This window comes from Mustela lutreola, chromosome X (genome assembly GCF_030435805.1).
Source record: "Mustela lutreola isolate mMusLut2 chromosome X, mMusLut2.pri, whole genome shotgun sequence".
Lineage (NCBI taxonomy): Eukaryota > Metazoa > Chordata > Mammalia > Carnivora > Mustelidae > Mustela > Mustela lutreola.
The window spans coordinates 117789861-117813603 of NC_081308.1; the positions used below are offsets into that span (position 1 = coordinate 117789861).

The 23743-nt window shown below is 42.3% G+C and overlaps 1 non-coding gene across 1 annotated transcript; it reads right to left on the bottom strand.

The window, feature by feature from the left end:
- Nucleotides 1–18978: 18978 nt before the first annotated feature.
- On the bottom strand, nucleotides 18979–19085 carry LOC131822280 (U6 spliceosomal RNA). Its single transcript, XR_009350160.1, has one exon. It is a non-coding gene; the product is annotated as a U6 spliceosomal RNA (small nuclear RNA).
- Between the last annotated feature and the right edge of the window lie 4658 nt (nucleotides 19086–23743).

A 23743-nucleotide genomic window follows, 5' to 3' on the forward strand; every position in this document is an offset into this window, starting at 1 on the left:
AGATGAAAGCCCAATTAGACAGTATTGAAGAGTGGATAGGTCAACTGATTAGTGGTTAAACAAAATGTGGCATATCTGTAAAATGGAGTATTATTCAGCCATGAAATATTGATCCATGCTACATTTGAGACATTATGCTAAGTGAAAGAAGCCAGTCACAAGATATCACATATTATATAGTTTCATTTATGTGAAGTGTCCAGACTAGGCAATTCTACAGAAACAGAAAGTACACTAATGGTTGCTTAGGGCTTGGTAGGTAAAGGGTGATAGTAAAGGATACAGAAATATTTTTGAAGATGAAAATGCTCCAGTTCTATGAGTATAATAAAAAACCATTGAAAGGTACCCTTAAAATAGATGGATTGTATGAAATGTGAATTATATCTTTAATAAAGCTTTTTTTTTTTTTTTTTAAAAAGAGTGAATGAGAAATGAAAAAAGAGAAGATAGACTATTTTTTTTTTTTGCAAAAATTCTTTGCAAAAATTTTGCTTTGAGAGGGAAAAGCTGAAGGGGCATATAGAATCAAAGGGTATATTTTTTTAAGATTGGAATTATTAGAGTATGTTTGTATGTTCATGGCTTTGATGCAGTAGAAAGAGAGAAATTGGTGATGAATTAAAGAAGGGATCCCCACAGATATTTCAAACTACATGCAGGATAGCTGTGCCTGAAGGTGCTATTGGCTGTAACTCAAAATTTTATCCCAAATCCATTCAGTGTGCTCCACCTCCACTTGCTGTGGCTGTGGCGCAAGCCATCAGCATTGCTCACTGGACCCTCGTAAAAGCCTCCTAACTTGGTCTCTCTGTGGCCACTCTTGGTGTTCTCAAATGCAGCCAGAGTGATCTTCCTAAACTGTTAATCTGATCTCAATTCCCCTACTTAAAGCTCTTCAGTGATTCCTCATTGCTCTTACTATATAGTCTGAGTTCCTTAACTTGGCCTATAAGACTCTCCAAGATCTGATCCTAATTCTACATCCTCATCCCTGACCTTTCTCCCCTTTACACCTTAGACTGTAGCCATACTGACATTCTTTCTGTTTCTGGAATTCATCCTCGTGTTTTTCTTACCTCTGAACCTTTGTACACGGGTGTTCTCTCTTTTCATGACTCACTTCTCACCTCATCACCCTTCTGACATGACTTACTTCTACTCATCCTTTAGGACACTTCTTCTAGGTTGTTTTCTCTGACCACCTGTACTAAGTTAGGTCCCCCTCTATGTATTCCCATAAATCCCTGTGCTCTCGCTCTCACAGTGTGTGGCATACATTTTTGTATCTGTTTCATTATCTCTCTTTCTCATGAAAGTATAAGCTCCATGAGGACAGCATCTAGGTTTTCCTTGTTCGCTGCTTGTGTTATGTTTCTAAGCCTACTGTTACAAGGTACCACAAACTGGGTAGCTCAAACATCAAAAGTGTATTGTCTCACAGTTCTGGAGACTAGAAGTCAGAGATCATGCGTGGGTGGTGTTGGTTCCTTCTGAGGGCTGTGAGGAAGAAATCTGTTCCAGGCCTCTTGCTTAGTTTCTGGTGGTTTACTGCCACCTTTGGCATTCCTTAACTCATAGAGGCATCATACAGATCTCTGCCTTCATGTTCACATGGTGTTCTCCCAGTGTGCTTGTCTCTGTGTCCAACAGACATTTGTCCAAAGTTCCCCTTTTTATAAGGACACTCCTCATGTTGGATTAGGACCACCCTAATGAGTTAATCTTAACTATCACCTCTTTAAAGACCCTATTTCCAAGGTTACATTCTGAGGTAGTAGGGATAGCAGGAGTATGGTCAAAGTATCTTTTTTTAAAAAGATTTTATTTATTTATTTATTTGACAGGCAGAGATCACAAGCAGGCAGAAAGGCAGGCAGAGAGAGAGAGAGAGAGAGAAGAGGAAGCAGGCTCCCTGCTGAGCAGAGAGCCTGATGTGGGACTCGATCCCAGGACCCTGGGATCATGACCTGAGCTGAAGGCAGAGGCTTTAACCCATTGAGCCACCCAGGCGCCTGACATTTTCTTTTCAACAAATGGTGCTGGGAAAATTGGACCCCCACATGCAGAAGAATGAAAATGGACCATTTCCTTACACCATGCAAAAAAATAGATTCAAAATGGATGGAAGACCTAAATGTGAGACAGGAATCCATCAAAATCCTTGAGGAGAACACAGGAAGCAACCTCTGTGACCTCAGTCGCTGCAACTTCTTGCTAGACACATCTCCAAAGGCAATGGAAACAAAGGCAAAAATGAACTATTGGAGCTTCATCAAGATCAAAAGCTTTTGCACAGCAAAGGAAACAGTCAACAAAACCAAAAGACAACTGACAGAATGGGAGAAGATATTTGCAAATATCTTATCAGATAAAGGGTTAGTATCCAAGATATACAAAGAACTTATCAAACTCAACACCCAAAAACAAATTATCCAGTCAAGAAATGGGCAGAAGATAGGAACAGACATTTCTCCAAAGAAGACATACAAATGACCAACAGACACATAAAAAAAAGTGGTCCACATCACTTGGCATCAGGGAGACACAAATCAAAACCACAATGAGATACCACCCACCTCACATCAGTCAGAATGGCTAAAATTAACAAGTTAGGAAACGACAGTTGTTGGAGAGGATGCAGAGAAAGAGGAACCTTCTTACACTGTGGTGGGAATGCAAGCTGGCGCAACCACTTTGGGAAACAGTATGGAGGTTCCTCAAAAGATTGAAAGTAGAGCTACCCTATGATCTAGCAATCACACTACTGGGTATTTACCCCAAAGATACAAATGTAGTGATCTGAAGGGGCATGTGCACCCATATGTTTATAGCAGCAATGTCCACAATAGCCACACTATGGAAAGAGCCCAGATGTCCATCGACAGATGAATGGATAAAGAAGATGTGGTATATATACACAATGGAATACTACTCAGCCATCAAAAAAATGAACTCTTGCCATTTGCAATGATGTGGATGGAACTAGAGGGTATTGTGCTAAGTGAAATAAATCAATCAGAGAGAGACAATTATCATATGATCTCATTCATATGTGGAATTTGAGAAACAAAACAAGATCATAGGGAAAGAGAGGGAAAATGAAACAAGATGAAATCAGAGAGGGAGATAAACCATGAGAGACTTTTTTTTTCCTTTTTAAAAGAATTGATAATTTTTATTAATATATAATGTATTATTTGCCCCAGCGGTGCAGGTCTGTGAATCGTCAGACTTATAAATTTCACAGCATAGCGCATACCCTCCCCAATGTCCATAACCCAACCACTCTCTCCACACCCCCCCTCCCCTTGGTAGTCCTCAGTTTCTTTTGTAAGATTAAGAGTCTCTTAATCATAGGAAACAAATTAGAGTTGCTGGAGGGGAGGGAGGTGGAGAGGCGGGGTAACTGGGTGCTGGACTTTAAGGAGGGCACGTGATGTAATGAGCACTGGGTGTTATATAAGATTAATGAATCACTGAGCTCTACCTCTGAAACTAAAAATAATAAAAAGAAATATGGTGTGTGTGTATGAGTGTGACACTTGTGCACATGTGCCTCTGTGTCCATATGTTTCTCTGGAGACTGGGTCGCTAACCTTCCATCAGAGCCCCAGTAATTGGTGGTCCTACAAGTGCTAAGACCCACAAGTTTATAGGGCAAGCACGGCTTTGCTGTGATATGGGAGCCCATCATTTGGCTCCACCTAACTCTACAGCCTGACCTTTTATGCCTCCAACACCCTATCTCCAGTCACACAGAACAGACCTTGGTTTCCCTTCATGGGCCATTCCCTTGCTCGTCTCTGAGCCTTTGTATATGTAGATATCACCTCTGTCTGATGCAGAATCCATTCTAGTTCATCTGGCAGATTCATACTGTTCTTTTAAAAAATCAGCTGTGGGGTTCGCTCCTCCAGGAGAACTTTGACCTCTCTGGAGAGAGATAAGCATTTCTCCTTTTGGGATTCCATGTTCACAACTTCAGTAAAGAATAGACCATATACAAAATTGTCTGTGTCTTCCACTGGGCGCTGAAATCCTGGAGAATGAGGACCAGCTCTTACCTCTGAATCCCTACACTCGGTGAGTGTCATTCACAGAATAGGCCTTGAAGGATGAATTTAAAAAAAAAAAAAAAAGAATGACTGCCCTGAGGAAGACAGGTTCCAACTTAAAGAATAAGTTTCTTGCTGTAACAATAAAATGTGTTGCTTAGTAAACTAAGTAGTGTTTTGCCCCTAGACACTGCATGGCCACTCTAGAAAGAGGATATTCTAGAAAGAGATGAGAGGTTGGCCTGCATCTGGCTGCCAAGTTCTCTTCCAAATCTGAGAGTTTCTGATTCCCTGAAAGCTTGACCTTCATCTTTAATTACCTTCTGACTGGAATAGGGCTTATGAATTGGATGAAAAGTCACCTTTGAACTGACTGACTGGGCCAGGGTTAGGAAAGGTACTTTCCAGGGCGCCTGGGTGGCTCAGTGGGTTAAAGCCTCTGCCTTTGGCTCAGGTCATGGTCCCAGAGTCCTGGGATCAAGCCCCGCATCGGGCTCTCTGCTCACTGGGGAGCCTGCTTCCTCCTCTCTCTCTGTGCCTGCCTCTCTGCCTACTTGTGATCTCTGTCTGTCAAATAAATAAATAAAATCTTAAAAAAAAAAAAAAAGAAAGAAAAGGTACTTTCCAGAAGTTCACCATCCCAGGCAGACTCACAGTGCCTGGCTTTGTCTTCTCAGCACCTCTGACTTCCCATCTGAAAACTGACTAATACTTGCTAATTTTATGTTCTGAAATCCTTTGATGAAAATGCCATCTGTGTAAGTATCAAGTAGTGTTATGAATAATAAAAAATGGATGAAGTTTCTATTGCTCACTCCTTGAGTGACACTATAAAAAATGGTTGTCTCTTGCATGTGTGCATTGGAGAAAAGAGACTGATAAAGCATATTCAGTCCCTCGATCCTTTGAATTCAACATGCAACATATTTGCTTTTCCAAGACTCTCCTGTCTTAGTCTATTCCGGCTGTTGTGACAAATTACCATGGACTAGGTGACTTATAAACAACAGAAACTTACTCTTTACAGTTCTGGAGACTGGGAAGTCCAAGATTAAGGCACTGGAAGAGTTGGTGTCTGGTGAGATCCCACTTCCTGCTTCATAAATGGCCATCTTCTGGCTATGTCCTTCCATGGCTAAAGGCTGAGAGGGCTCTCTGGGGGTGTGTGATAAAGACATAGATCCCATTCCCGAGGGCTGCAGCTCATGACCTACCCTCCTCCCAAAGGTCTTATCTTCTAATACAATCACATTGAGGGTTAGGATTCCAACATATGCATTCTGAGGGGGACACACACACATTCAGTCTGTAGCATCTCCTGATTATGAAAATGCCATAGAACCTTTCTGTGTTACTGTGGGCTGTACTCAGTAGACTTCCATCCCAGACAGTGGAGCCTCACCACAGTGGCTATCTGGGCTCTGTCTACTCAGAACAATGCTCCCCTTCTGGGAAATGCTCTCTTCTCTGCTCCAGCCATGCACCGGAAGCACTACAGCTACGTTGTTAGAGAACTCTGTTACCTGGACACAGGGATTGATATAGATAGACACGGGCACCTGATCCAAGGTAGGCCGATCCTTCCTAGGATCTTTTAATACTTGTCATTAGAAAGAGGGAGAAGAAATTCTTCTCTTGCAGAAACTCTGGGAGGTATGAGCACAGAAGTGGCCAGCTTCCCTATGTCCAGCACTGTGGAAGAAATTTTCTGAGAATGAAGCTGACTGTCAGAGAGGCAGAGATGGCAGTCAGAAAAAGAAAGGGGGAGGCAAAGGGCAAGAGAGCGAATCCTGTCAGTTATTTGGGTCCTTCGTTCCAGTTGTATCTGCCCTTCCCATGGCTTGATTATGTGAATGAGTAGGTCTCTCTTTTTTGTATAAGCAAAATTCCAGCTGGGGTTAAGTCACTGGCAACCACAAGAATCTTGAGTTAATATACACATGGAACACGCTACTAGCTCTGGAAATGAGTGAAGAGCCTTAAGCCTTCACGTACCTTCTGCTCAAGACAAGGTATTTTCCTTTTCAAACCACTTTACTGAGGTATGATTCACATATGAAGAGCTATACTTTAAATATCAACATATAAAACTTGATGAGTTTGGAGATAAGTATACACCTGTGAAACAAGCATCATAATCTTTTTGTAAGCTTATTTAAGTCATCTCTACACTCAATGTGGGGCTCAAACTCATGTGATCAAGAATCACATGCTCTTCCAACTGAGCCAGCGAGACGCCCTTTATAATCTTTGACATAAACATATCCATCGCCTTCAAAGGCTCCTCCTACCCTCTTTATTTTTATCATGATCACCATCATCACCACCACCATCATCATCATTATTTTGTGATAAGAACACTTAAACACAAGATCTATCCTCTTAGGCAAAATTTCAGTGTACAATACAGCATTGTTAACTATAAGCACCATGCTGGACCATAGATCTCTAGGACTTACACATCTTACAACTGAAACTTAGTACCCTTTGACTAATATCTCCCTGTTTCACCAGCCCCCAGCTCCTGGCAACCAACATTCTACTCTCTGCTTCTAAGAGTTTGACTATTTTAGATTCCTCATTTAAGTGGGATCATATAGCATTTGTCCTTCTGTGTGTCTGGCTTTTTTTCACTTTCCATAGTGCTTTCCAGGTTCATGAGACAAGGCATTTACTACTCAAGGGACTTTGCTCTAAACTCAAGAACATCCACTCCTTCTCCCATGGCAATAAGAGAGGTTGGGGAGGGTGTAAAAGGAAAGAGAAGGAGCTGACTTGCACATGAAAAGGGCTTTACAGATCACATGGTCAAGCCCTCATTGCACAGTTGGGGAAATGGGGCTCCAGAGAGGGGATGAGATGATGTTCCCAAAGTCACACAGTAAACCAGCAACATAGCCAGAACTAGATTCTGGTCTTGTTCATTTCTTCTAACTCATTAGTTTTCCATCGGTTCCCCAATGTGAAATTATATAAAGGAAATTGCAGGGCATTTAAAAAAAAAAAATACCACACTTTGTTTTCTTCACAGAGTATACATCAACCTCTGCTCCCACTCATTCTGTCCTTTCAAGTTAATGATTTCAGAAAATGTCAGGAATTTCAGTTGATGTACCTGCTGGAGAGAATGGCCATGACACTTAAAATTTTAGCTCTGCAAACTACTTTGACTCATATTCAATTCTCAGCTTCAGCATGAAAGTCTAATGAAAGATGAGGTCCTTAGCCTTTTTATGTTTCCTCTTATAAAACTTCTGCTGTATTTGGCCTTTAAAAGAATGATGCAACCAGCTTTCATTTTGATAATTGCATCCTCAAGACTTCCACAAACTGATGAAATTGTTATGGCTGTGGAAGTTTCCTGCAGCCATTAAGAAAGTATAATAGGGGGCGCGTGGGTGGCTCGGTTGTTGAGTGCCTGCCTTCAACTCAGGTCATGATCTCAGGGTCCTGGGATAGGGCCCCACAGTGGGCTCTCTGCTCAGCAGGGAGCCTGTTTCCCCTGCCCCTCTCTGCCTACTTGTGATCTCTGTCTGTCAAATAAATAAATAAAATTCTTTTTTAAAAAAAGAAAGCATAATAGTATTTTGCAAATGATGATGAGATTCACATCATTGTCAGGCCCTTAAATAATTCTTCAGAGGGAAATGTGTGCAAGTAAGCTATTGCTTGTTATCCATCAGTTCGTTGGCCAATCAATTAATCACTGAGTGCCTAGTAGGTACCCAGTGTTGCTCAAGTTGTGGAATAAAACAAGTAAGGCCTCTGAGACCCTTAAAATACATTTCTGTAGATATGTTTCCTGTTCTATTCTTTTAAGGTTTATTTATTTATGTTGTAGGGGGAGGGGCAGAGGGAGAGGGAAGGATCAAGTAGACTTGGTGCTGAGCGTGTGAGCCCGACGTGGGCTGGGGCTCTACACAGGGCTCAATTTCACGACCCTGAGATCATGATCTGAGCCCAAACCAAGAGTCAGATGTTTAACCCACTGTACCACCCAGGCGCCCCAATATGTTTTCCATTGTAAACATGCAGGAGCTTTCCCATGGTGGCTGGCTCTTCTTACAATAGGGAGCTACACCATAGACTGGAAAGAACCCAGGCTTTGGAATCAAGTGGTGGTGGAATTGAAATAACTTCACCAACTGTGCAAACCTGGACAAGTTGCAGCCCACCGCTGTCCCTCATTCTCTTCATCTGTAAAGTTATTGTAATTAATAATATATGTATTAATCATGTTATTGATAAGTACCATTAGCATTTTAATTAATAGCAAATAATTCATGCTGTCAATTAGTATTTAACTTAACATCATTAATCAAGGCTAATATTATTAATCAGTATTGTTACTAATATTAACATTAATAATTAATATTAACATTAACTGATATTGATGTTGGTATTTATTATAAGAAAGAATTTATTAGTCTAGCAATTATACCTACCCTTCAGGGTTGTTCTGATGATGAAACGACCATTGACTTGGCATATAGTAAGTACTCAATAAGTTCTAATGGGTATTACGAAGAATGATACGTGTTTGTGTCCAGTTGTTCACGGAAGTGTGACAACTCAGGAAAACAGGCAGTACAGTGTAGCAATCAAGAGCATGAGCTCCTGAGTCTGCCAGAATTGGGGTTCAGTCCCCGCCATACCTCTCTCACTGGCTATGTGACCTTGGACAGATCACTAAACTCCTCAGATCTCAGCGTTCTTTTTTTTTTTTTTAAAGATCTTATTTATTTATTTGACAGAGAGAGAGAGAGAGATCACAAGTAGACAGAGAGGCAGGCAGAGAGAGAGAAAAGAGGAAGCAGGCTCCCCGCTGAGCAGAGAGCCTGATGTGGGACTTGATCCCAGGACCCTGAGATTATGACCTGAGCCGAAGGCAGAGGCTTTAACCCACTGAGCCACCCAGGTACCCCAGATTTCAGTGTTCTTGTCCTTGGATGGAAATAACAGAAGGATAGAATCTACCCCAAAGCTGTTGGCACCGTTTAGTAAGATGCCACCCGGAAAAAAATGGAGCACAGAGCGTCCGCTCGAGGGTGAAGTTGTCCACATCCGTGTTGAAGAGACACCATGGCCTGCTACCAAATCCCTGTTATTTAGATGTCATTAGATGTCATTAGATGTCATTTCCTTTCCAACAATCACAGGTAGGAACAACTGAGCCACTCATTTTCATCTGCTTTTTGTCATGAGGGTCTGAAATAGCAGTACAAAAATAGACTTAAGGATACTTTCTAAAAAGCACTTAAAGATTTTCAAGATGATACACTGCATTCCCAGCAGCCGAACATTTTTTCAGAACAAGAGAGCCAGATCTTCACTACTCTAGTGTCTGGGGGACTTTGAGAGAAGAGACACACTGTCAATACACAGAAATGTTCACAATGAAGGGACGTTAGTCCTTCAGGCACTCTGAGATGGAACACAAGTACTATTTCATCACAAACATCCAACGGCTCATATAGTTCTAGAGGAAAGATAAGGTGGTCCAAAGATCGCACTCTTTCAGATGCATTTTGTAAAAAATAATAATAATAAGATGAATTTAAACATTGTCACTGCGTTAAAATTCTTAACATTGATTTTCCTAAAATACGTCCGTCTTTTAAACAAACAAACAAAAAAAAGATGGCGCTGGATGCAGCATCAGGGAGGAAAGAGAAGAAGAAAAGCTGTTATTGACTATCAGTCACATGATACAGTCTCGCTTAACCCTCCCATTGCCCATGTTATCCCCATGTTGCTGGGGAGAAAACAGGCCCAGCAACAGGGCAGACCTTGTTCTAGAGCACACGGGGAAGCAGAGATTTGAACATGGGTCTATTTAATTTCAAACAGCATACTCACTCCACACCTGACCCTTGCACTGCCCGCTATGACTTCAGTGCTCTTGAACATGTCATTTCGTTTATCTGTCTTGTTGCTTAGGTTGCCTTTGGCTTCATATAGTAGAGTAACTAACACCCGTTTAAACAATACATTTAATTTTCTCATATAATAATAATTTTGGAAACAGGTGGTTCTAGAGAAGGGACTGCAGCTCAAGCCCTCAGTTCTGTCTTTCCACTCTGTCACCTTCAGTGGGAAAGCAAAGTCTTCCATCCAGCACTGTACAAAGCAGCTCCACACATCACACAAGCAACTTCCAGAAGCAGGAAGTGAGTGGGAGGAGGAGATTTTCTGTATGCTTCTTTCTTTGATCAGAGAGGAAAACCTTTCTCAGAACCCTCCCTCCAAACCCGTCAGTGGACTTCTCCTTTGTGTCACTGACCGATCTAGGCCACATGACCAGCCATAAAGAGGTGGCAAGAGACGTGGGATCACCATGCTTGGCTTGGAGCAGTAATGACAGTGGCCAGGGACACCTTCCGTGAGATCAAGAGCTCTTGGCTTGAAGGCCTGAGAGTCAGGGTTCTGCTGTCAAGAAAGACCTGGAGGTAGGAAGGCCAATGAGCAGTAACCAACATGGTCTGACTTGGGCCTCCATTGCCTTTTCAACCAGTGAGAAAGTTGCTCTGGGCCACCTCTCAATGAGATGGAGGAGAAGGCTCTAGTGCAGTTAAAAAAACACCCCCCCCAACCTGAGACAGATAAAAACACACCAATGAACATATGCACTGTCCACTCAAGTTCTTTCTCTATCCCTCAAACTACACTGATCTTCTATAAGTCCTTTTTCCCCACCAAAGCTGCACTGGAAATTCCTTTTAAACTGGTTTGTGAAGATGGTCATCCTAGGGGCGGGAGCGGATAGATAGGACCTTGTCCTTCCTTGGACTCCCTCCTCCCCCGACCCTATCATCCTAACATCTGATACCAGTGAAATTGTCCACTGCAGTAGCATAATGGATAGACCCAGAAGAAATCGGTTTTCTGCTTGCTTTCTAAGTGAATTTTATTTGACCACAGGTCTATCCCAAAAGAAAATTTTTCTACCACATTTTGTATTGTGCTAAAAAAAGATCAGCAGTTGTCACATTTTCTTTAAAAGTGACTGTCAGATTAAATCTTGTAACAGCTTAGTGACTTTAAACACCTCCCCAGAATGGTTAAGGGATGTGCACTATGGTAAGAATTCTCATTTATTATTTTGTATTCAGTATTTTACCATCAGCCTCTTACCCCGGGGAAATGCTGAAACTGAATACTTGTCAAAATATAGCCTTTCTAAAATTGCGGTGCCGCAAAAACTGTATTTGCACTGTAACTCAGATTCTTGATAACACTATCTTTCTTCCCACGATGTAGAAAATTTCCTTTCCTTTCTTTACGGGAAATGTTCTTGTTTTTCCACAGGTTTTTTTCAAAAGGCTTAGAGCAGACCCTTTTTACCTCTCCAGTGATAGTGATTCGGTCATTTCGACCTTTTTCTCTAGTCCTTTTAATTGCTTCTTGAGCTGGGGAAAAATATGGAGTGTCTGACTCTTCTTTTTTATTAAAGATTTTATTTATTTGACAGACAGAGATCACAATTAGACAGAGAAGCAGGCCGAGAGAGGGGGAAGCAGGCTCCCCGCTGAGCAGAGACCCAATGTGGGGCTCGATCCCAGGACCCTGAGATCATGACCTGAACTGAAGGCAGAGGCTTTAACCCACTGAGCCCCCCAGGTGCCCCAAGTGTCTGACTCTTCTGAGCAAGCACCCCAACTATTTCTTCGAGTAAAATGAAGAGGCAGCAAGCAATTACCTTGTGAGTCCGATCCGTCCTCACTGTGGATACTCACTCTGGAGCAATTTACCCCAGCTTGGTCTCGACAGCCTTGGAAAGAGGAAAGGCCAAAAAGTATGTGAGTTAGGACCAAGTTACCCCTTTATCTGGCCTTGACTGTGCTTTCATTCGCTCAGTCACAATCAGTAGCTGGACCCTTCCTGTGTGCCAGGCGCCGACCCTTCCGTGCACTGAGGAAACAGCAACAAAGAACACAAAGTTCTCTGCCCTCCAGAAGTTCATACCCACCCTGTGCTGGGCAAAATTAACATCCTCCAGTGATCCCGGGAGCTCAATTGCAGCCCGGATCACTGGAATAATCGTTTGTAATGTTTGATGTGTAGAGGTTAAAAGATGCAAAATGCTAGTATTTAATTTTTTTTTTTTTAACCTACAGAAATGAGAATTTCAGAAGGTTGGAGCTATCATTATCACATGAAATACTCATAAGGATTCTATAAGGTCGGTAATCCCTCCTCTCCACTTTACATATGAGGAAGGGAGGCTAGGAGAAGTTCAGTAATGTAGGCACTTGGCACAGCTGGGTTTTGAAGACAGATCTGTTTGATTCAGAAGCCAGAGCTCCTAGCCTCTACCCTACACTGCCCACCTAAGTTAGGGTCGCTACCTCCAACCACGCTGTTTCTCGCAGCAAGGACCACATTGTCCGTTCTTGATATATTCACTTAAAAGCAGAAATCTGGAATTCACAAACTTAGCAGTTCTAATGAAATCAATTCTACAGATACGTATTGCCTAGCCTGGATCTGAAGCGTCCAAAAAATTCATGCGAAATTTCTTACAGATTTGAAAAGTTATTTTGAAAACAGTCTCCTTGGATGTTTGAAATCAAATGATTGGAAGAAAGGAGGCTATTATAAAATACGTGCTTAATCTAAAAGCAGGATATTCGGGTCACATCCCTGGTCCTTCCCTACAAGTTGATGTCCCTGTCATACAGCTTATGTCTGATGATATATCGCTATATTCTCAGGCCACCTGGTTAAGGAAGGTCAAGGTCTTTTTTTTTTTAACTCTTCCTCTTTCATCTTTTGACGATATCCTCTAACAAATTTTTTTAAAGATTTTATTTATTTATTTGATATATAGAGAGACACAGTGAGAGAGGGAACACAAGCAGGGGGAGTGGAAGAGGGAGAAGCAGGCATCCTGTTGAGCAGGGACCCCAATGCGGGGCTTGATCCCAGGCCCCTGGGATCATGACCTGAGCCAGAGGCAGATGTTTAACAACTGGGCCACTCAGGCGCCTCTCCACTAATAAATTAATCAACAAAGCCTAATAGTGCTACAAAGCTCATCTCTTAAATCCAATATTACATCTCCCCTTGCTACTGTTCAGCAGTATGAAGGCAGAGCAGAAGATGACACCGAGGGTCCAGATGCACCCATGTTTTTGTTCACCCAGAAACATGTGCAACAAAAATGCTGCAACAAGAATGCGGGGCTTCTTTTTTTGCAAAGATTTTTTATTTTTATGAGGGAGGGGAAAGGGCAGAGGGAGAGGGAGAAAGAGTCTCAAGCCGACTCTGAGCTGAGACACCCCAAGAAGGCAGGGTCTCTTGACCTTGTTCTACTTGTTGGTCCTGAGTCCACGTGACGCTCAGAACATCAAGGGAGTGTGGCCGTCCCCTTGGAATCCTTGACAGCAGAATCCCCATGAGAAAACCTGAAAGACTAAACTCAATAGAAATTTGAAAATAAAGTTGCCTGCATGGGAGGCTCCTCAGTGGAGGCTGGATGCCGGCTGCTCTGTGGACGTACCATGAAAGGTCAAATATCGGATGAGTGCAGAAATGAGATCAGGGGAAAAGTTAAAGAGGCTCATTCATCAGACCTCAGTATCTTCCCCCCCCCCAGCCTCCCCTGACCATATGTGTTAGTTTCCTAGGATTGCCACAATAAATTACCACAAAATAGTGGCTTGAAACCACAGAAATGGATTCAATTTTTGCCTCCATTATTGCATATCTGTCTTCCGTGTGGGTCTGTGTCTTCACATGACCTTCTTATAAAGATGCCACTCATGGGCTTTAGGCATCCCCCCCAATCCACTATGACCTCATATTAATTATTTTTAAAGATTTTATTTATTTGTTTGACAGAGAGATCACAAGTAGGCAGAGAGGCAGGCAGAGAGAGAGAGGAGGAGGAAGCAGGCTCCCTGCCGAGCAGAGATCCTGGTGGGGGGCTGGATCCCGGGACCCTGGGATCACACCCGAGCCCAAGGCAGAGGCTTTAACCCACTGAGCCACCCAGGCACTCCGACCTCATCTTAATTTAACTATTTCTGCAAATACCCTATTTCCAAACAAGGCCACAATCTGAGAGGGCACGAATTTTGAGGGCGACGCTATTTAACCCAATATACCTTGTAGTAGGATTTAGTACTAGCAGAACTATAGTGGGTGCTTGATAGGACGACCAGTCTCTTCTGTAACTTTTTCTTCCTAGGGGAAAACAAAGAAAAACAAAACTCCAGTTTTAAAGGGAATGTATGCAATAGCAGAATCTGAATGGAATGTTTTTGGGTGCTATTTTGTTTTTGGTTTTTGTTTGTTTGTTTTTTAGATTTTATTACTTATTTATTTGACAGAGATCACAAGTAGGCAGAGAGAGAGAGAGAGGGAAGCAGGCTCCCCACTGAGCAGAGGTCTGATGCAGGACCCTGGGATCATGACCTGAGCCGAAGGCAGCAGCTTAACCTACTGAGCCACCCAGGTGCCTGGGTGCTATGTTTTAAGCTCCCCCTTTCTTGGAAAAAACAGAAGTGGAAAATGTGTTCACAGCTCCCCATTAATAGATGGTGTAAGTGATTGGTCTCTGATTCTTACTGGAGTCAACTAGTTCATTCTCAAGACATCTTGGTGTTGCCCACCTCCCAACCTTTTGCCTTTCTACCAAACTACATATTAACATACCAACCAGCTTCCAGCAACATCAGCTGGCTAATCATTGTAATTTCAAAGAAAACATAGATGATCTTGTCAACTTGGGCAAAGACTCTTGGAAGCAAATACCATGACACTGTTCAATTATTGAATCAAATAATCATAATATTACCCATTATCAACACAATTTGTGACCATCTTATTCACATGGCCATTGGTTAGGACTGTTAGAAATGCTACAGATTGAAACCAGCAGATCTGGATTCTCTGAACAGGCTACAAATTCCAGGGCTTTCCCATTCTGTGACTCCTCAGAAGGGGGCCTCATTCACAGTGAAGCTTGCCCACTGCAGAGTGGACAAAGACAGCCCAGCTCTGCTTCTCAAGGAGCAAAGACTTCTTACCGTTACCATTACTTTCATCTTTGAAATGGAAACTTCAAGATCATCTGGAGAGCTTTCTTCTTTCTGCTCAGGATTGTCTGTTTTGTTCCCTTCACGGTAACATAAAAGCCTCTCACCGTATCCCAAGGACAAGGCTGAATGAGATGCAAGGAACTGTTGAAATCCTCATGTTTGCTCAATTTCTGGTGTGGAGGGAAAATTCTATTGCCTATCAGCCATATTTTTAAAAATTAAGCATGTCCGGTCTGTTCTTCACAAATTTACCAATCAGATAAATCCTTCACCAAATAAGAGCTTACTAGTAATTCCTGGGGAAAGATTTGCATTGACCGATATTTCAAATCTATTTCATCCCTGTCACCTAACACATCATTTTGTGCAAAAATAAGCCAATCAGAAAGAACTTCAGAAGGTTATTTGTTGTTGGTTTATAATTATTTATGTCATTGAATGGAAAGACAGTTTTTAAAATTTTATTTTTTTATTAATTTATTTATTTTCAGGATAACAGTATTCATTATTTTTTCACCACATCCAGTGCTCCATGCAATCCGTGCCCTCTCCAATACCCACCACCTGGTACCCCAACCTCCCACCCCCCGCCACTTCAAACCCCTCAGATTGTTTTTCAGAGTCCATAGTCTCTCATGATTCACCTCCCCTTCCAATTTCCCCCAACTCCCTTCTCCTCTCTAACTCCCCATGTCCTCCATGCTATTTGTTATGCTCCACAAATAAGTGAAACCATATTATACTTGACTCTCTCTGCTTGACTTATTTCACTCAGCATAATCTCTTCCAGTCCGGTCCATGTTGCTACAAAAGTTGGGTATTCATCCTTCCTGATGGAGGCATAATACTCCATAGTGTATATGGACCACATTTTCCTTATCCATTCGTCCATTGAAGGACATCTTGGTTCTTTCCATAGTTTGGCAACTGGAAAGACATTTTTTTTTGTTGTGACACAAATCCAAATATCCCCATTCTGCACCCCTACCTCAACTGTGTGCCTCAAACAACAAGAGAACTCATAAAGAAGCCCCTAGCAGGACTCAGATTGACCTACTCTGTTTCTAAAGCATGAGTATACATGATAAACATAATGATGGAAGTCAAGGCAGCATGGGTGTGGCTTACTCCAACCCTTTTCATTGGTCTTTAAATAAACACATGTGTTTACTACCCTTCCACTTTGGAAAACTTTTTTTTCTGTCATTTGCTGTATGGGGGAAATGTAGCTTCGTGAAACACTTTTTCCTACAAAGTGTGAGCTTACAAAACAATACAAATGTCTAATGATGTGTGCGGGTGTGTTCGCTTGATTGTTTTTTTTTTCATCTTTATGGAAGCATAATTGACAATTAAATTGTAGTATATTTAAAGTGTAGGGGTCTTGGGTGGCTCAGTTAGTTAAGCATCTGCCTTTGGCTCAGGTCATGATCCCCGGGGTCCTGGGATCGAGTCCTGCATCGGGCCCCCCGCTCAGTGGGGTGTCTGCTTCTCCCTTTATCCCTTTCCCTGTCCTCCCCCTCCCAAGTAAATAAATAAATAAAATCTTAAAAAAATAGTGTACAACATGGAGGTTGGATACACTGTGAAAGGAGTCTCACTATCAGATTAATTAATGCATTCATCACCTCACAGTGATTTTTTTTTTTTTGCAAGAATGCTTAAGTTTTACTCTCAGCAAATTTCAGTGATACAATACAGTATTATCAGCTAGGTAGCATGTTATACATTAGATCTTCAGAACTGTTTCCTTCTTTCTTTTTTTTTTTTTTTTTTTAGAACTACTTCATCTTATAACTGGAAGTTTGTATCCCTTTCCTAGCCCCTTTCAATTTCCCCACTTCCCAGTTCCTGGCAACCCCCAGTTCTACTCTCTGTTCCTATGAATTTGACTTTTTTTCTTTTTCTTTCTTCATTTTAGACTTCACATATTAGCGATATCCTGTAATATTTATCCATGTTGTAAATGACACAATTTCCTTCTTTTTAAAGACTGAATCAAATTCCATTTTATCTGTACATATACCACGTTTTCTTATGCCTTCATCCATCAACAGGTACTTGTTTCCACACCTTGGTTATTGTAAATAATGCTGCAATGAACATGGGAGTACAGATATCTCCTCTAGATAATGGTTTCATTTCCTTTGGATATGTACTTGGTAAGAAGGATCGCTGGATCACATCGTAGTTCTATTAACTTTTTGAGGAGACTCCATCTTGTTTCCCACAGTGGTTGTACCAATTTGCATTCCCACCAACAGTGCATGAGGATCATTTTTTTCTCCATAACCTCTCCAGTATTTGTGGGGTTTTTTGTGGGGTTTTTTGGTCTCTTTGATAATAACCATCCTAACCAGTGTTAGAGGTAGAATCTCACTGTTGTTTGGATTTTCATTTCCCTGATGATGAGTGATGTTGAGCATCTTTTCATGTGCCTGTTGGCCATCTGGATGTCTTCTTTGGAAAAATGCCTATTCAGGTCCTTTTCCATTTTTAAATTGGGTTATATGTTTTTTTCGTTTTTGTTTCTGTTACTGGGTTGTATGTGTTCCTTGTGTATTTTGGGTATTAACCCTTTATCAGGTATGTGGTTTGCCAATATTATCTCCCATTCTGTAGGTTGCCTTTTCATTCTGTTGAATGTCTCCTTTGCTGTGCAAAAACTTTTTAGTTTGATGTAGTCCCATTTGTTTATTTTTGCTTTTGCTGTAAAAAAAAAAAATTATTTCCAAGCCCAATGTCAAGGAGCTTATTCTCCTATGTTTTCTTCTTGGGGTTTTATGGTTTCAGATCTTATGGCCAAGTCTTTAACCCATTTTGAGTTGGTTTTTGTGTGTGCTCTAAGACGGGGGTCGAGTTCCATTCTTTTGCATGTAGCTGTCTAGTTTTCCCAACACAATTTACTGAGGAATCTGTCCTTTTCCCCATTGCGTAGTCTTAACTCCTTTGTTAATTAATTGTTAATTAAAAATTAATTGACCATAGATGCATGGGTTTATTTCTGCACTCTGCATTCTGTTCTATCGAACTACTTAGCTGTCTCTATGCTTTTGACTACGAAAGCTTTGTAATACAGTTTGAAATCAGGAAGTGTGCTGCTTCCAGCTTTCCTCTTTTTTCTAAAAATTGCTTTAGCTATTCAGAGTCTTTTGTGGTTTCATACAAATTTGAGGATCATTTGTTCTGGTTTTGTGAAAAATACCATTGGAATCTTGATAAGAATTACACTGACTCTGTAGATTGCTTTGGATGGTATAGACATTGGAACAATATTAAGTCTTCTAATCCATGAGCACAGAACATCTTTCCATTTATTTGTGTCTTCTTTATTTTCTTTCATCAGTGTCTTACTGTTCTCCGTGTACAGATCTTTTACCTCTTTGGTTACATTTATTCCTATGTATTTTATTCTTTTTGATGTTATAAATGGTATTGTTTTATTTTTTGAGGTATTTTAGAATGCTTTATTATTTTTCTATTTTAAAAAAATATAGAGGGGCACCTGGGTGGCTCAGTGGGTTAAGCCTCTGTCTTCAGCTCAGGTCATGATCTCAGAGTCCTGGAATCAAACCCCGCATCGGGCTCTCTGCTCAGCAGGGAGCCTGCCCCCCCCCCACTGTCTGCCTCTCTGCCGACTTGTGATCTCTGTGTGTCAAATAAATAAATAAAATCTTTAAAAAATATATAGAGAATGCGGGAGCCTGGGTGACTCAGTTGTTAAGCGTCTGCCTTCAGCTCAGGACATGGTCCTGGGGTCCTGGGATCGAGCCCCGCATCGGGAAACCTGCTTCCCCCTCTCCCACTCCCCCTACTTCTGTTCCGTCTTTCACTGTGTCTCTCTCTGTCAAACAAATAAATAAAATATTTTTTAAAAATATACAGACTGCTTCATGAATTTACATGTCATCTTTGCACAGGGTTCATGCTAATCTTCTCTGTATCGTTCTAATTTAAGCATAAGTGCTGCCGAAGCAAGCGCCGTGGTATTGTCGTCTTAATTTCTCTTTCTGATATTGGCTCAGGTCATGATCTCAGGTTTGTAAGATGGAACCCCACCTCGCACCAGGCTCTGCGCTCAGTGGGGAGTCTGCTGAAGTTTCTCTCTCCCTCTGCCTGCCGCACTCTCACTCTCTCCCTAAAATCAATAAAGAAATCTTGAAAAAAAAACAATGACTGCCTTTTATATGTTGACTTTGTATCCTACCTTATTAAACTTCTTTATTATTTCTGACAGTTTTTTTGACTATGGTCCTTAGGGTTTTCGATGTTTAATATCATGTTGTCTACAAATATACACAATTTTTTTTCTTCACTTACAATTTTGCTTCTTACTACTTCTTCAGATGCCTCTTACCTCTTTTTCTTGCTTGACTGTTCTGGCTAAGACTGCCAGCACCGTGTTGAATAAAAGTGGCAGGAATAGGCACCTGCATCAGAATTACCTGTGATAGTGCTTTAAAAAAAAATACAGATTTCTGGGCCCCTTCAATTCCTTTTCTCTTTCTGCACATTGGTGTGCCCCAGATTCAACTTCTGCTGTCTACCTTGACTGACTTTCCTGTTACTATTCTAACTTCTTTAGACTATTCTCAACACAGCAGTCAGAGTGATCCTTTAAAACTCTTAGGTTAGATCCTGCCTCTCTTCTCTCCTCAAAACTTTCCAGTGTCTGCAGTCACAGGGTCCCTCCTCCAGAGTTCAGTTCTCATGGGGCTTCTGGACTGTTCTTTTCTCTCCTTGCACCTTTACGCCAAGGAGTCACTTCCCCCTACCTCAACACTGTTACTTCTGTGACCTTGTCTCTTATTGTCCTCCCCCTGGAGTCACTCTATTCCAGCCAGCAAGCCTCCTTGATGTTTCTCAGGTCTATTTCTGCCTCAGCCCTTTGGTTTTGGCCCAGATACCCACATTGATTATTGCCTCACTTTTTAAAGGACCCTGCCCGAATGTCACCTTCCCTGAGAGTCTTTCCTTTTCTATAAAATAGCAACCCTGTCTACACCCTGCGGGGCACTCCCCAGCTCTCTCACTCCATCCTATTTTCTCCATTTCATTACCTAGCGTATTATGGATCCATTGTTTCTTTACTACCTGTCTCCCTACACTAACATGTAAGCTCCAAAAAAGAAGAGATTTTTTAAAAATATTTTCTTTTTTTAAAAAAATACTTTATTTATATGACAGAGATAGAGAAAGCACAAGGAGGGGGAGTGGCAGGCAGAGGGAGACGGAAAAGCAGGCTCCCCGCTGAGCAGGGAGCTCCATCCCAGGACCCTAGGATCACGACCCCAGACAAAGGCAGATGCTTAACCAACTCAGCCACCCAGGCACTTGAAAAGGAAGAGTTTTTTTTTTCTTTCCCACAGCTCCAGCCCTGGTGTCTAGCATGGCACACAGGAGACCCTAAAAAAAGTTTTTTGAATAAATGAATGAATGACCCATATATAGGCATGTAAATGCCAAGATCAAGATGGATATGCACTAAATTGGTCATAGGGGTACCTCTGGGGGGTGTGATTATGGAAAGGGGACTTTCATTTTTGACGTCAGCTTCTCTACTGTTTGAATTTGTATAGCAAACATACATTAACCTTGGATTACAAAAATAGAAATAATAGGGATTTTGAAAAGAAAATGAGCTTTCAAGGGCCAAAAAGCTGCTTAGGAGATTAGGTTGGGCAGCAGGTGGCAGGGTTGATTCAACTTGTGCTTGGCTCTGCCATGCTGGTGTGCCTCGGAGCCCACAGGCACGCTGGCTTGTGCTGGTGGAATGCCAGGGACCATGATGTGAACAGAGCAAGCAAGGCTTCAATGAACACACAGCGCCATGTGATCAGTGGCATATCTGGATGTGGGGTTACTGCAGATAGTTTTTCAATCTTCTGTGCACTTTTGTGTATATTTTGATTTCTTTTCCAGCATGACATGTAGTATGTGTGGACTAGGGAAGAGAAAAGCATTTTACCTTTGGAAAAGAACATTTTAAAAGGTATCAAATCTTGCTTTCCACACCCCCACACCCCCCCGCCAAGCAGGAGGCTACCCTGGGGTTCAAACTTCAGAAGTTCCCTCCCTGTGCGAGCCTCAAGGGAAATGCTTTCAGCTAACTTTGGGTAAAGAAACTGGACATTCAGCCTTACCCATGTCAGTAGGCTGTGGGATCACAAGGAGTTTGGAGTCACTGTTTTGAGACTTCAATAAGTTCATGACTATAGTCCGTATGGGTCTCTATAGATGCATACTGAAAGAAGAAAATCCAGAAAAATAGTTTTATCAGTCCCTTTTCTCTTACCCACCTCCCCAAGTTTCTTTCTGCTTGATAACAGCTGCTTTCCCCAACAGGCATTTCAAAAACAGAAAACCAATGATTAATGAAAGGCACAGCTTTACAGGGCTGGGGTTGGAGTACTCCCATTGCCCACTGAGCCTGACCATCCCTCATGCCACTTGGTCTCCAGGATCTACATATGCATCTGACCTTGGGGTGAAGATTTTGTTGTTAGTGTCCCCCCACAATGCACCCACACCTACCACACACAGACACACATGTGTGTGCATGCACGTGGACACACACACACGTTTAGCCCTGGACAGGAAGCTCAGGATCTCTCCCAGTCTCTGGTCTGCTCCATTCACTTCTTTCTGTTGACTGATTTTCTCCTCACTTTTGCTCATACATGGTCCCTCACCTTTGACCCCATCCCGCATCTTTCTTAGAGCCTTTCAGTCTCAGATGGTGGCTCAGAGTCTCCGCGGCCCTCTACCCTATGCCCGAGAAAGGAATCTGATTGCTCAAGTTTATCTTCTGAAGCCAGGCCACGGAGTTCCACAGAGAGCATTGACCTTCCTATGAAACGGCCATCCTTGGTCCAATGCCCACCCATCCCGCTGTGATCAGACAACATAGGGAAGGGCTGGGTCCCACAGACATTTAGGCTCACAGAAGCAACATGCAGATTCTCTGTGGAAAAGCAGGCAAATTATTAGCATGTCTAGTACAGCAAGCCTGGAAACTGCGGTCTGATGCGAACCCAGACCAAAGGGCTCTGTCCACTGATAAGGACTTACAAATCCTACATAATATCCATGTGTCCCATCTATTCTCAGAGAATCCCAGAATCGTCAGGTCCAAAGGTTCATTCTGCCCACTGACACCTTGTCTTCGCCCCTACTCACTGGTCCCCACTCAGTCCCATCACTAAAAGAAAATGTAAATTCATGATGTGTTCAGCCATGCAAAGGAAGGAACTAGCGAACATGTTGTAACGGAGAGGAACCTTGAAAACGTGCTAATGTAAAGAAGCCAGTCACAAAAGACCACACACTCTGTGATTTCGTTCGTGTGGAAGCCCAGGAGAGAGACATCTGTAGAGACAGGGAGAACACTGGTGGTTAAGCTTAAGATGGGTGGTGGGGAGTGGGGGAAGGGAAGTGAGAGCTAAAGGGCATGGAGTTTCTTTTTGAGGTTATGAAAATCCCACATTTCTAAGATGAACTCTGGCGACGATTGCACCTCTCTCTGAACACACTAAGATTCACATCTCCCCAGAACTCAACAGGGCAGAACTGCGAACATCCCTTTTCTCGGACGGGTGAGAAATCGTTCAAGCGAAGGAGAAATATTAGACACTTTAACTTCCAATTAGTGTTGTCTCATCATGAGATGAGTCATGACACACACGGAGACACAAATCCCAACAGAGGTGGTCAAGCGTGGTAGTGAAACTCCACCCCGGAGCGCACAATTCTCTGCCACTACTTTTAAGAATAAAAGCATGAGGGGATAGGCGTGTGGGAGATAGCATTAGTCCTTCCCAAAGAGTGGTTACAGTGAACAGAACGATTGCTTTTACCCGTGGGAAGTGTTGCCTTTAGACGTGGGACAGACGGTGGCCAGGAGGGCAGAATTTCTTTCAGAAAGTGGAAAATGGCCCAACTCATTGGAATGACCAACGAGTGATTTTCCAAACCACAGCTGCACTTGTCGCACTTCAGGATATTATCTCCAAGTAATTTTAAAGATAAGCAGAGCAGCGCTGTGCTTCCAAAGCTAATAGCAGAAAAGAAATAGAAGGAAAAGAGCAGGACAGACAGGGCGTATCATGGGGGGCACAACCAACTGTGGGGATAGCTTTGCCGAGTCTGACCTTCTGAAAGGTCAGTCTGTGTTCCTTAGCTCTCAATTTAGAAGTCTGGCATCTCTGTTAGCAGTTTTTATTTTTTACTTATTTTTTAAACATTTTTAAAAAGATTTTATTTATCTATTTGAGAGAGAGACAGTGAGAGAGAGCACGAGAGGGAAGAAGGTCAGAGGAAGCAGACCTCCCTACGACCTGCCTGGGAAGCTGGGAGCCCAATTCAGGACTCGATCCTGGGACTCCAGGATCATGAACTGAGCCGAAGGCAGTTGCTTAGCCAACTGAGCCACCCAGGCACCCTCTGTTAATAAGGTTTTTTTTTTTTTTTAGATTATTTATTTATTTATTTGACAGAGAGAGATCACAAGTAGGCAGAGAGGCAGGCAAAGAGAGAGAGAGAGGAAGAAGCAGGCTCCCTGCTGCGCAGAAAGCCTGATGTGGGGCTCCATCCCAGGACCCTGGGATCATGACCTGAGCTGAAGGCAGAGGCTTTAACCCA